Here is a 15,375-nt window from a genome sequence, read left to right on the forward strand (position 1 = left end):
GAATGATGGGGCAACTAAGGAAAAGGCACATTTCTTCATCACCACTTTAAGACAGATCTCAACATTTTCCCTGGGGTCTACAATTGTAAGCGATCCTCCAAATAACTGAGCCCAAATCCCTAGAGACATCTAAAAACCAAACTTAGGACCTTAAAATGAATCAGAAACTTGGCAGCTAGCTAATGAAGCACCTGCAAATTCAATGTAATATTCTCTCGTTTTTTGGAACCTGTGAAAAGACGAGCTGCAGCACTGTGGGCTAGCTGTATCTTACAAACGGTTTTAACAGAAGGCCTCTACACAAAACACTGTATGCCTTGGGAGGGGGGCAGTAAGCCTTTTTTTTTGGTTATATACCCATGGGGTGTGTCATGTTTGTAGGAACAGTTAAGGAAATAGACAAAAGATTTCTAATAGCGATAGGCATATGCATAATAGCGTAGATTTTCAAAGGGATACGCACGTACCCCCCCGAAAACCTACCCCAAACACCCCCCCCTGCGCGTGCCGAGCCTATTTTGCATAGGCTCGGCGGCGCATGCAAGCCCCGGGATGCGCGTAAGTCCCGGGGCTTTGTAAAAGGGGCGGGGGAGGGGGCGTGTCCGGGGTCAGGGGCGGTTCGGGGCGGGACCGGGGGCGTGGTGCCGGCCTGGGGGCGTGGTCGAGGCCTCCGGACCAGCCCCCAGGTCGGGTGATGGCGCGCCAGCAGCCCGCTGAGATTTACGCCTGCTTTCAGCAGGCGTAAATCTGCCAACAAAGGTAGGGGGGGTTTAGATAGGGCCGGGGGGATGGGTTAGGTAGGGGAAGGTGCAGGGGGGTGGAAAGAAAGTTCCCTCTGAGGGAACAGGCAGTGCGCGCCGGGCTCGGCGCGCGCAAGTTGCACAAATGTGCACCCCCTTGCGCGCGCCGACCCTGGATTTTATAAGATACGCGCGGCTACATGTGTATCTTATAAAATCCAGCGTACTTTTGTTCGCACCTGGTGCGCGAACAAAAGTACGCGCTCGCGCAAATTTATAAAATGTACCCCAATGTTTTTAGTGTTTTATAAAATTATTTTCAATAAAATAAATCATTCTTTGAGTAATAAGTAACATTAGCATAACTGGAAGGAGGCTGCGGTTAAAAATTACAAAGATGTTGGGAAGTTCATTACCAGGTGGTAACTGACTATATATGAAACCAACAACCCCTTCCACACAAGTTTTCAATACACACAAAATGTATTCTCTATATAAAAAGCACTATTAAAATTGAAAATCACTTTGAAAATGTTAATAAAGTGTAAAAAGTTTTTGTTGGGATACCAGAAGGTGTGAGTATTTTTAGGTACAATTTACAGGTATCACCTTCGTGTGGTGGAGTTTCATTTTGATCCAAAAAAAAGAGCATATCTGGAGCCAGCGCCCCACTTTAAGTCTGGAATCCAGGGTAACCCCTAAACCGCGTATGCACTCCTTAAACGGGAGGCTTATCCCATTAATCGCTGGAACAATATTTAGAGAGATCCTCTTTACTTTGCTAATGCACAGCACTCCTGATTTTCCTGGACTAAGTTTCACCATATTAAAACTCAATCCACCAAAGATAGCCTCTAACCAGAGACTGAATCTGAATACTGCTTCATCATATGTCTGACCCAAGGTGACAACTAGTTGGATATCATTTGCATATAAAAAATACTGGATACAGAAACTCTGAATCAACTTTGTGAAAATGTGAATGCATAATTTAAAAGCATCAGAAACGAAGTGAAGCCCCGTGGGACTCAACACTTCAGGGTTATCTTCTATCTGAACACTTGAGTCCTATCGCAGAGTGTCAACTGGCACATCTTAGGATAGTGGTTTTAATAATATGGATGCCTGTAAGAAGACCATCAATATATTTCACATCTACAACCAGATGGACCTCAGATAGAAGAGCTTTCAGACATTTTTTGATATATACAATCTATTGTTGCGGCACACATATGAAAACAAAATTTGAAAAATGCCACCAAACCATAAAAATAAGGATTTAAAAAAAAAAAAAAGAAAAAAAAGAAATCAAACTTGAATACTTTTGGAATCTCTTTTAACTCTAGCGAATAAGTATTTGGTATATAGTTGGGTTAATTTAGCATTCTTTTGGGAGAAAGCTGTAGTAATTTCTTTAAACTTAATTCAGTTTACAAATCTGAAGTCCACTGACTCTCACAATAAGATGATCTAACTGTACACAACGGTTTATAAGGAATATTAATTCAAAACATGAAGAAAACCTTTTGTGACCTTCCCTACCATAGACAACATTTTTGTATTAGAAAAACAACAATCACTTAGGGTCCTATTGACTAGTAGTTTTCTCCCATTTTGAATCATACTAAAAATGCCCAATAAATAAGATATAGAGCAGCCCAAGAGCTATCATTACCAGGATAAAGCTGGGAACGGTTACAAGCTGAAGGTAGTGCATAAAATGGTTAAAAACCATAAACCAGCTAACAAACAGGGTTTGGATTCTGAAGCCCCCACTGAGGTTTTCGATAAAACACAAGCAGCCCAAAAAGTACCCTATCCATGAGATTCTAAAATGAATGGAGTTCTGTGGTAATTATCATCTTAGCAGAATCTTGTTTCTATGGCCAGTTTAGTCTATGAGACCCAGCAGGACATTTCAGTCCTGTGAAAAGTGACCCAGGGGCAGGGACTGAGCCAGGAAGAGGCTAGATGCTAGTGATCTCCACCTCAGAACATCCTCTCTCTCAACATTGCCATTATTCCTCTTAACATCCTACTGTAACTTCCATTTTATCACTCGGTCAGCTGACAGGCTACCCAAGGTGCTGGGGCAAGTTTTAATAACTCTTTACATTCATTCACAGTACAGGAAAAACATACTGCATTTCATACTGTGGCCATTCTGTTGGTAATTCATCTAGTGAAGTCTCCTGCCTAAATGCCATAGAGGTTTATTCATTCCGATAGGGTTGTCAGCTGGACGTGTGACCCCCAAAGCCAAGAGCAGGCAGTGTACAAACAGGACGAGACTGGCAGGTTCTAACTGGAGCCGGGGCAGGGCAACTTCTGCCTGCAATGGCTATCTTCCCTTTGGGTTGAGCCCTCTGGTGCTAGCGGCCAGCAGGATTTTGGACAGAACAGGAAACATACGACCCACACTATGGCAAAGTAGAATCCTAATCTGGAGCCACAGAAACAGAATAGGATCTCTTCAGGAAACCCTGGAGACACGAAGGTTCCCACAGAAGCAGGACAGGACTTCTTCAGGAAACCCTAGAGACACGAAGCTGCTCACAGAAAATCTAGGACCACTGCAGGAGAACTGGATACACAAATCATCTAGGAGTATACAGGAGCATGAAAAGTTGGACCAAGTCTAGAACCACGAAGTCTAGAACCACGAAGACCAAACATAGGAGCAAGACCTGGACCAAGTTCTGAGGAAGTACTGACTGTGAGCCTGGACTACAACTGTATCTAGACAGGAAGAAGATGGTCGCCAGCAGAACATGTGGGCCACAGAGCTGGGACAACTAACCAGAGTGTCAAAGATGCCCCTTCGAGGCCCTCTGCTGGTAGAAGGAAAGAAATGCACAACAGGGCCTGACATTCATTGGTAATAGGTATTTGGGAATGGGACTACTTGAGTTTTCTGCAGATACCAGACATTAAAAACTAGGTCCCAAATATTGATTGTACTTTGATTTTTCATGACTGGACTGTTAAAAGAACTTATACATTAAAAGGAGCACTTCAAACAGAAGTGACCTGATAGCTCAGCTCAGTGGTGAGACAATAAGAATTATAGTGAAATAGACCAAAATTATTATAAATCATGATGTAGCAGTCAGTTAATCAGATATCTTCTTTTGATCTTATGGGTTACACCCTTGTTTCTGAAATGTAATTGCCCACATCAGATACATATGTCACAATTAGGTGGTTGAAGCTTAAACCTTTTGTTCCTTGATTTACGAAGACAGGACTGCTAACCTCCCCACCTTGAATCCCTCCCAAAACCTTCTTTCCCTACAATGCATTGACCACCGCTGGTAGACACAACATCCCTGATTTTAGTGGAGCTGACTGAGGCAACAATACAGTAAACTCAATCTATCACAGCTGAACAGACGACACTATGAGGTCCATATTCAGATCTAGTACGGATAGCAAAGTCATCCAGCTAACTTTGGAAGTACATTCAATAATATAGCCACATTATTAAATACAGCTGTCTATCTTAAAGTTAACAGATAAATATAGGCAGCTAACAGGTATTTTTTCGACCAGACTTACTTGGTTAACCTTGTCCAGGCAGCACAGAGTATCTGCATTGACTGGAGAAAATGAAACTGTACCCTGGGAATGCCCACAGTGCTGCCTCTTTATCTGGATACATTTTGTGTGGAGAAAATTTAGCTGGTGGGGAGGGGGAAATATTCAAAACTCGGATTTTGTCCAGCTATCTACAAAAGTTAGTTGGACAAACCCTTTGAACGTCAACCTCAATAATTTCTGTTGATACTAACAAAAATTTTCACACAGAGGGACAGCAGTGTTTCTCTGGTGTAGCACATTATAGACTAACCAATTTATTGAAGCATGAGCTTTCGAGGATAGAGTCCACTTTGTTAGATGCCACCAGACTCCTGTCAAGTTTACATACAGTAATCCTATCTCCAAAGAGCAGGAGAAGTCTTCCACTGACCCATTTCTCCATTCATCTGATCCATCATAGCATAATCTACATACAGTGGCTAGTGATATAACAACGTGATTAGGTTACTTTGACCATCAATGGGCAAAGAGTTGACTAAGGTGATCCCAAGTGCAAAACCACAATTTCCCAGACCCAAGGCTATATAACCTGTGACTTTTCTACACTTTGGATTAAATTAATATGCACATTTTAAATCGGAAGAAAAAGGAGAGAAAACTCAAATCTATTTAAGAGTTTAATTGTCCTTTACATTGACTTAATACAGACTATATTCTGATGTCAACATCTAATTAGCCATCCAAATGGGTGCTTTGATACCTAAAGAGCAGTAAACACCCCCGACTGCTGGCGTTTGCAGCAAAACACAGTTAAATGGTTTCCCACTGAATGAGCGCTTGATCTGGAATAAGACATCAGTCTCAAAAGATAAAGGTCACTACTGTCAAAGCGGATAAAAGAAAAGAAATACAGTATTGTCAAGAGTAACTGAGAGCCAGCCAGCACCGCCTCTTACCTGGACCATAAGAAAGTGCAAGAGAGCATGCAGTGACAATAATCAGCTGTGATAATTGTGCTTTTAAAAGACTGGAATGATGGGGCTCTCTCTTTTTTAAATAAATCGTTAAGAGCAGCTGACCACTTAATATTAATAGAAGTAATTACTAAGGTTGTGCACTGTCAATTAGGCACAGTTAAAACAAACTGTGCTTCTTTCAGTAAAAGAACAGAAATTCATTAGCTTTAATAGTGTGGTTTTTTTAAAATCTGATTACACTTACACACTCAAATTGTGAGAAGCTGGAAGCTGAATTAAAGCTAGTTCTATGCTTAAAATTCAGTGCATGTAATGTCTACTTCCACATCCACATCATCGCTTTATCTCCACAGCTTCTAAGTGGCATTAGCGGCTTTCAGTAAATTTGATCATTTTAGCCAACATTCTCCGGGTCCTTCTCCTCTGTTTATATAGTTTCTGTGCATTGTTCATCATTAGGAAGGCGGAAAGGTGATAGAGCTGAAAGAATCTGTATTTTGGGTTTAGTCCATACTAATATTTGAGAGCCCGGGATGAGGGTGAAGGCGGGGGTCCCCAGTAATCACATGACGATGACGAAGCCTGGTGGCCAGACTTAGGGTCATGTTTGCCAGTTTCTGGAGGGGACTGTCACTGTGATGGCTGAGTCAGGGCTCTAAAAATAGATGGAAAGCGCCCCCGCAAGTTAGTTGCAAATGAAAGCTCATGGCTTCGTGGCCCTAAAGAGGACAAACTTGCCTGGTCCAAAACCCTAAGAGTGGCATGGGTTGGATTCCCCATTCAGGACGCTGCTCCCTGGAAGAGCTGAGGATGCTGCGGAGAGGAGGGGGCTCCAGTCATGGTACCATGTCAACACCTACCGCAGGCTCCTGGTGCGTGGCCCCTGGCTCAGGTACCATGTCAACACCATTTTCAGGGCCCGTGACCCCTGGCTAAGGAATGTCACTGCAATGACCAGGCCATGGGAGCCGGGCGTAAATGTGCTGCAATTCAACAGAGACCGATTACAACTGAGCTAGAAGCCAAGGCAGCTGGAAACCCTCCCCTCAGAACCGTCTACTCCCTCGCCCTCCTCCCACTTTCACCACTTCCCAGACATCTTTTTACTGAAATAAAAACCAAACACAGTACGAATGTTACTTTGATGTTTTTCAAAGTCGATCAGAACTGGAGTTTGCAGGCCGGAGAAGAATAGTGAAAGCTTCAAGTTACTGCCATGCAAACACTACTGATGGAAATCAAGGGCTGGCGCATACAAATCATTAAGACGTTAATCCCTTAACCCTTCCCTCCCTTTCACCTTACCCATCGCTTACTTAGCTTAATGCAAAAGACGATGTTGCCCAAAAATATGTTTAGTTTGCTTTGCCCTGAAGGAAAGCCAGGTTTTGCCAAGTATCTTGGAAGCACGGAAAGCTAAAGTGACTTGTCCAAGGTCACCCAGAGAGCCTGACCTCACGGCAGAGGACTTCTAATCACTCCTCCCACAGAAGACAGAGGTCATTGTTGTGCCTCACTCTGCTTAAAATGAGGCCTTTTGTTTTTCATTTAAAATTATAAGTAAATGCCCATGTACTCCCTAATAATTTTGTTGATAATAAAATCTAAAGTTTGTTGGATTGCAATTAGCAGTCACACAGGTTATAGTTTTTATTTTAAAAATATATTTTAGACTCCTCTCCCCCGAATGCAGCGGAAAGGCGTGAGACTTTTCGTAGTTCTTTCAAACGTAGCTATTGCATCATCAATTAATCTTATTCTTGAAAGATCATTATTCCCATAACTAGGGTCCAATCAGGCAGAGTTAATATCAATAACAAACTGTACCTCTACCAGAATAAAATGGCCAATTACTTTCTCCGTAATTTAAACGGTGAATGTTGCCATGCAGGGCTCGGATAGTTGCATTCGAGTCTTTGCAAGTTGCAACCCTCTTTTTTTTTTTTCCCAACCAGACCCACAACATTTATCTGAAGATGGATATTCATGATCTCTTGAGCCTTACAGGTTCCTCCTTCAGATGTCAGGTACATGATAGATTAGCGGTTTATAGATTTCAACAGCACTGGCTTATTAAGGCACTAATTTAAAGACACTGTATCAGTAATAGCAGCCTGGGACCTGAAATTAGTGACAAAGAAGTTACATGTACAGTATGCTTCTGAAGCATTAAGCTGTATATCATGTCTGAATAATGTATGAGCGAGAGGCACCATAGAACCCCAATACACGAACATTCAGAAAATAAGTAAGACAGATCATTTTCTGGCCATATAAACAATCTCAAGATCACAGTTTGAAACTAGCGTCAACGCATCGCCATCCCTCAGATTCAAAACACATCTAGAAATGAAAGCATGATCAATCAGTTCCGCGCCAAAAGGAGCAGGCTCCCTCAGTCTCAGTTTATCCCCGTTCTATGTATGGAGATTTACCTCTAGTGCTGCCTTCCATAACAGAAGGAGGAGAACCTCAGCGAGCTAAAACCACGTTCTATGCATGGAGATTTACTTCTAGTGCTGTCTTCCATAACAGAAGTAGGATTACTGCTCCATACACGCAGCGAGCTAATACCACGTTCTATGCATGGAGATTTACCTCTAGTGCTGTCTTCCATAACAGAAGTAGGATTACTGCTCCATACACGCAGCGAGCTAAAACCACGTTCTATGCATGGAGATTTACCTCTAGTGCTGTCTTCCATAACAGAAGTAGGATTACTGCTCCATACACGCAGCGAGCTAATACCACGTTCTATGCATGGAGATTTACCTCTAGTGCTGTCTTCCATAACAGAAGTAGGATTACTGCTCCATACACGCAGCGAGCTAAAACCACGATCTATGCATGGAGATTTACCTCTAGTGCTGTCTTCCATAACAGAAGTAGGATTACTGCTCCATACACGCAGCGAGCTAATACCACGTTCTATGCATGGAGATTTACCTCTAGGGCTGCCTTCCATAACAGAAGTAGGAGTACAACTCCATACACGCAGCGAGCTAAAACCAGGAGTGGCTCACAGAGCTATATAGTCCCTCTAAGGGAGGAGTATAAGAGCTGTTGTCAAAATTATCAAAATCCCATCACAGAACTTGCAGCGGCTGTCTTTAAAAGCCAGAGAGAAAATTAAGATAAACTAATTTTATTCATCACTTAAATTATTGTAGAAGAATAAAGAAATCCTAGATACGGAAACTGACACTACAGGAGCAGATCCCTGAGAGAATGTTCAAAGTCTTCTACAAAACTTTATTTTCTGGGTCAAATCATCTTGGATGGTAGTTTTACAGAAATTACTGCTGAAAATTATTTTTTTTAAATTCACTGTCCATATTTTCAGTAAATTATACAGCAGACAGGTCTTTAGGCGAGGAAAGGAACTAACATTTAACCAATATTAATTACTGCTTTCCTTTTTTGCTAATTCCAAAAATGTTTAGTAAAATTATTTTTGCTATTAAGGTATTTATACAGTTTGTGTGTAAGCTAACACAGGGTGTGCACTCACTAACATATACAGATATTTCCTCCGGCCTTGGAATACTCCTCAGGTGTATACTCCCTACCAATACATCAATACACTACTCACCCGCAGACCGAAACGCATGGTTGCTGAGCAGTTTGAAGCTGACTTTCCATTAATTACAAGAAAAAAATCCTATAATTGGTGCATCTGGCCATGTTTCACCAAAGATGTACTCGTTAAACGTGTATTACAGGCTTAGAAACTATCCAGAGAAAATCGTTTTGAAAATATCCCCCATTAAAATCAGCAGATTGTTAGAGGAAGTACGTCAAAATTCAGGGCTAGAGGACATGCACACCAACCAGCTTGCTAGAAAGAAAATGTTTTAGTAAGTCCGAAAACCACAGGTCAAAGGGCTGCGCCAACACTTCAGCACAGCCTTTTGCTACTTTACATAGCTAAATATGCTCAAGCAGAGAACGAGTCCAAAAGGAATTCTTTGGAGATGAAGGCCATTTATTATATTTAGCTGAATGCATTCATCTGTAATAAGGAAACTGCGATTCTTAGACTTCACAAAAAGCTCAACGTAAGGGTATGTGAGGAGAAACTTGGAGAGCTCGACTTTATCTGAAAGCAAGGGGTGGGAAGGTGGTCGATCGATTACAACTGGGAGCTCAAGCGTTGGGGTGAGAGAGGAAGAAATGACTGTATCCCACACCCAGACCATTTCATAAGAGCACCAGAGGAGCCTCCAAAACTGGCTTTTGGGGTTTACTGGGTTTCTTTTTATCATCTAGTGAGATGTCCCTGGAAACAGAAGTAATAAATCAAAACCTATTTAGGATAACTAAGATGTCATAGGTTGAAAGCTACAGATCAAAAGAACAAGAGATAGACCACCAAACCCGCAGCCCATAATCCAGGCTTATTCTGCAGGCTCCGCATGGACATCCCAGAAAATCACGTAAAAACAGGACCACGTCCCATTAATACACACACACACACACACAAACACGACAACGTCCCTTATATATATACATATATACACAGAGAGAGAGACAGACACATACAAACATGTGCGTCTCCCTACACATATACACACACCTATTTTGCACCTCATTTGGCATGCTAGATAGAGATGATTACTTGTTTATATCTGTTTTATTGCCTTTCCCAAATACAGCCAGATGGAGCCTTTCAAAATCAAATTAATTTCAGATTAATTCACTCTGGACCCACTCCAGTTTCATGGCTCAGTGCTTTAGGGCACTGTCTAAATTGATTTAGCGTCATGAACTTAAAAAGCTCAAGTTCTTACAAATAAGTAAAAATGAGCCCCCTCTCACACTGGAAACATTGTAGGCAAAGCAGTGTATGTATAATCACCGTTAGGCACAGAAACCTTAGCTTTGAATCCAAGCAACGCAGATTAACGGCAGATTCTGGGTTTGCATTGCCACAGTGTCTCCAAATGGCTTTGAGAACAATTAACAACCCATTTACAACGGCAGAATGGATGGGGACTGTGTTAGACGTGAGATCGGCGCGTAACGATCCGTTCCAGAATCTACCCGCTTGCTGATGGCCCATTAGATTCGGCCCAGCCTTTCCCAAAGCCTGGCGGACAAGCCAGGCCAAACAGTTCCCACAAACAACGGGGAAGGCTGCATTTCAGAATAACTTTCCTGGCATTATGTTTAATATCTCTAGAACGCCTTGTGTAGCAAAGCAAATGCCAACCTTGCAGGCTTGTCAATCTCCATGGATGCCTTTATTATCTCACTTGTTTCAATTGCAATTGGGGTTTCCATGGAGATGCGACAGCCAGTTCCAGAAAATTATAAGATAAATGTCAGGCTGCGATAGTAGTGTTAATGAAGCTTCATTGACAAGCAACTGCATGCCTCCAATAATAAACTCACCTCCATTAGCATATGTATAACCTGTCAGGAACGGGGGAGGGGAGATGAATGGCTGACAAATGAACTCGCCGTAGATGTGTACGTCTACCTACAAATTTACAAGCTCATACTGAAAACGCGAGAGAGATGTTTATGGGGTAACCATGGCCTTTGCTGCGTGAACTGTACAAATCGGACCATCCTGTTCCCTGATCTTCAGAATGCACTCAAGAAAGGTAAATTCTAACCATGAAATGCTGGCAAGCTGTAGGAAGGTATATAATGAAAAGTCCACTTAATGGTTAATAGGCACCCTTCTCAATTATAAATATCAACATTTGTATGAAGAAAAACAGGAAGGAAAAGATTTCAGAGGACGAGAGAGCCACTGCTCACTATTCTAGCTTCAATAAATCAGTCATAAGTCTGAAAACCTCATACTGAATAATTTGTGATATCTTAGTGCAATTTCTTTCTTTTAATTTAATAACTTATCTTCAATATCAAAAGGATAATTAGATAGAAAAATAATTCTCAGCAGTGTTTCATGGCCAACGTTTTGCCTAGATGGTTGCATCAGGGACATTTCATTTCTGCAGAAAAGAAAAGTGAAATTCAAAAATCTGCTTGCAATAAGATTCACGTTTGTTTGAAGTTTTAGGTCTTACATAAAATGCAGGTGGTCTTTTCTCATGACTAACATTCATAGAGGCTGACTGTCAACTCATAACATATTTAATGAAAGAGACACACAAAACGAACACAGCGTGATTTATACGCATGCTAAAAATGCTGAACAGCCAATCAAAAGTGATGCACAAAATTGCATTTAAAAGGTCACATGTTTGAATCTGTCCAATCACAAGAACTAGAGAGTACCTTTAAACAGTGCTTTGAAGAATTCTTCATTAATGAATATTAGAAAGAAGTTACATGAATTCTAAACACTCAAAATTGTCGAAGACCTCTGAACTGATGATGTGAAGAAGGGAATTTCATAAAAACAAATGTCACTCGACAATGAATTCAAGCTCGTCAGCTCCAAAGTGTGTAGACAAAATAATCCACTTCTATATAGTAACGTAGTAAAATGATGGCAGATAAAGATCAAGGTGGTCAATCTCCAGTCTGCCTGTTCTCTACATCACTAATCCTTAATCATGATCACTCTGTCGGGGATTAATTCCAATGTGATCAATAACAAAAAACATGTTGACTGTCAAGGAATGGTGATTCACCCTGTTTGCTGGTCAAACTTCGGTGTTCAGAAACGCGTATCCACAAAAACCTTTTTTGTTTTACCTACATACATTTTGGGACACGGACATAACATGACAGGCAACATAAGAAGAAATAGAGGTGGTGAGGGATTGTAGAAAATACACCTTATTGGTAGACGAAGGAATTTGTTGCCGGAGGAGTAGTAAAAATGTTATTGTAGTTGAATTTAAAAAAGGTTTGGACAAGTCCCTGGAGGAAAAGTCCATGAGCCATTATTAAGGTGGAGCTGCTTATCCCTGGGATGAGCAGCTTGGAATCTCTCTACCTCTTGGGATCCTGCCAGGTATTTGTGACCTGCCTTGGTCACTGTTGGAAACAGGATCCTGGGCTTGATGGACCTTTGTTCTGACCCAGCATGGCAAGTTCTTATGTTCTTATGGCATCACTTATGTTCTTATGTTTTCTTAATTGAAGAGTCACAGAACATGCTTTGCAATGGTCACATTTTAAATGTCCCCATGCGAAACCAGGGTCATTAAAATTCACAAATCGAGCCATTTGAGAAAAATGTGAGGGATATATATATATTTTTTAAGTTCTTTCCTCTAGTGTATGTAACTATGAGCTTCTGTTTCGAAAAGCAAGGATACAATCTTAACATTTTTTAATATGCTTATGACCTTAATTTTCTGTGAAATTTGTGTAAATTGTAGAACATATAACATTGTCTCATCTATATCCAGCTCAGAAAGAGTTGTGATAATAGAAGGTGTCACCAGGAAAACAATGCTGTTTTATAGCTTTCTAAATGGACCTGTCTGGATAACCTCGTTCGATTAGATCAATGTTTTCAACCTTCATTTAAGTCCTTGATATCTAGGCAAATTCTCCTAAAATTCAAAAGCTGAGAAGATGGAAAATTGTCCTTGAGGGTGCATAGATGTGCATTAGAATAATGCAAAAAAGTATTGCAATCTCTAAGTTTTTTTTTTTTGTTACATAAATTGGGGTAACAAACACAGTTGTAGGAAGAATAGTGGAAGAAACTAGGAAGCAAAATTAGGACTGGAGAGTTTTGGTCCTGTTATGGATTCTCTGCACTGAGAAGGTCTCAGCACAGAAGATGGCATCAAGGCTTTGTTTGTTGGTGGCACCGATACGTTTTTGGCACAGAGGAGAAACTGTGTCAAAGGGGATCATCTTTGTGCCGACCTTTGGTGCCGAGGGACTAGACTTTATGTCCAACACCTTTTCTGCACAAAGACTTTTCAGACTCATGGTGCCGATCAAGAGAGGACTGTGCCTTTTTTATTTAGGCGACAACATTTGTATCGAAGAATGCTTCATCTTAACTGCTGAGGCGGAAGTCTGAGGAGAGGCTAAAACTCCAACGTATAAATATATATTTACCTAAATGACATAGAAGGTACATGCGTATTATGGAGCACAAAGAAGTTAATTCAGACTTTTGATCCCGAATGTGCATGGAAGATGTTTATACACTGGAGAGAGCCAACTCGGCTCTTGCTGGTATTTAAATCCTTTCTCCATTGACAAGCAGAGCCCATATCAGCCACACAAGTGGGTGACGACATTAGATGGCGCCGAGCACTCTCTCAGAGCTCAGAAAGACCAAGAGGGGTTTTTTGGGGCCTGTGTGGGGGTTCCCATGTATCTGCCACCATGAGACTCCTTTCTTCCGCTTCCTCAAAATGCAGCTGCTCATAGACATTTTTTTCAACTCGGGGTTTTCTCTTTCTTCTTCTGATTCTTTTATCTTTCGTTCGTGAAGTCTCTCTCTCTCTATACACACAAATAAAAGTTTTTTTCTTTAAGTCTGAGTTTCATTTAGCATGGATCTAATTCAAGATGATAGACAGCAAGCCAGGGTTAAAAAAATGTCCCCATTGCTCTTCTAAAACGACTCTGCTCAGCGTCTCGGTCTATCTCACAATGTTCTTGCACAGCCTGTGCACAAGTTGCTAAGGGATATAAGATCGAGAGAATTCATTTCATATTCCATTAGGAAAAATAAATCTGTTCATTCTATTCAATCTTGTCCCTATTTACAGCACTACCCTCCATGTGTGTACTGCATTAAATTAAAAAAATAAAATAAAATCACAAGATGTTACACAATTTTACTTTTGGTTCTTTCACTCGTCATTCTGAATGCCTAAATTATTGACAAGGGGCTCTGCAATGGTGCGAGATAATCATTTACAGAGTCATAAAATCTAACACGTTCCACAGATATGTACACATTGCAAAACACGGTCTGCGTTCTGATTGTGCTGAGGCTCTAACGTGGAAAAAAAAAAGAATTCCTACTAAATGGAAAAACATGAGGTCTATAAATTGAATTGCTAGGAACGAGGCTCTTAATATCAACCCAGAAGATCGCTTTCCAGACGCACGGTTCACATTCCAGCACTCATTTCCTTAATGAGACTGAAATGATCGGCTCGTGTGTTCATATTTCTTTACGACTCAAAAGTTATTTAGGGACTCCTGTGAGAGGATTTGCAAATCTGCAGATCTGAATAATGAACAACTAAATTTATCACCATGCACACTTGAGATATTCAGCACAGTATAATACAATTAGAGGCAAAATAACTTGAAGCCATAAGGATTTGCAGCAAAGCTACAACACAGAGCAGAATCTAAAATTAAGTCAAAGGCTGATCATTAACGTCCTGTGGCATGATTGGGTCTGGTTTGTTCTACAAGGGAATGGTTTCGTCTGGACGACGTCTGCGCATGCCAATCATCCCCATGGTCTCTTATGTTGAGGGGGGAAGCTGCAGTCAAAGAAAGGCTACTGCTGCCTCAACAGCAATGGTCTAATGTGCAGTCGGCGCATGAATATTTTGGGAAATATTTGTCAGTTCTGCCTGCAGTGGCGATACAGTTTTGAAAGCAATCAAAAAAAAAAAAAGGATTGGGGTGAAGGGAGAATATATATGGTTTACATGGGACTCCCTGTGTTTCCCTACAAATCTGGGTGGCTGCTCTGGAACAGAATTAAAATCCTAGGCATATTTTAGTTCTTCAGTTTAACGCTGGCTTAAAAGTGGACCCTTGATGCTGTGGTATGATTGGCACTACCCAGCAGGCGAGCCCACTAGACTCACACCGACAGCTGGCAGCAAAGCCCTTGGGTGGGACGAGCTTCGCCTTTACCAGCCGCCTCCCCACAGGTTGAGCCCTTGGGTTCCAGCGGCCGGCAGGTCTTAGGTGAGTCCCTAGGGATAGTCCTAGGGCGAGAGTCCAAGTCCAGGCAATGGTCAGAGCAGGTGGTAGACAGCAGAGACGAGTAAAAGGCCAGAGGTCGGGGCAGGAAGCAGACAAAGCAAGGTTGAAGTTCAAAGCCAAGGTTGGGATCCAGGGAGTCAAGCTGAAGGGGGGGGGGGGGGGGGGGAACAGGAAGACAAGGAGTGAGGGCACAAGACAGACAGGACAAGAGACGAGACTAGGGCACTAACAAGGGAAAGAAGGACAAGTAGAAGGCAAGACACAGG

At 41.6% G+C, this 15,375-nt stretch overlaps 1 protein-coding gene across 19 annotated transcripts in view; it reads right to left on the bottom strand.

Annotated features, from left to right (window-relative positions):
* The window catches only part of CELF2 (CUGBP Elav-like family member 2), a 653,507-nt gene that overhangs the window by 261,954 nt on the left and 376,178 nt on the right, over positions 1-15,375 (bottom strand). The window lies entirely within an intron of this gene.

The sequence above is a fragment of the Rhinatrema bivittatum genome, chromosome 9 (assembly GCF_901001135.1).
Source record: "Rhinatrema bivittatum chromosome 9, aRhiBiv1.1, whole genome shotgun sequence".
NCBI lineage: Eukaryota > Metazoa > Chordata > Amphibia > Gymnophiona > Rhinatrematidae > Rhinatrema > Rhinatrema bivittatum.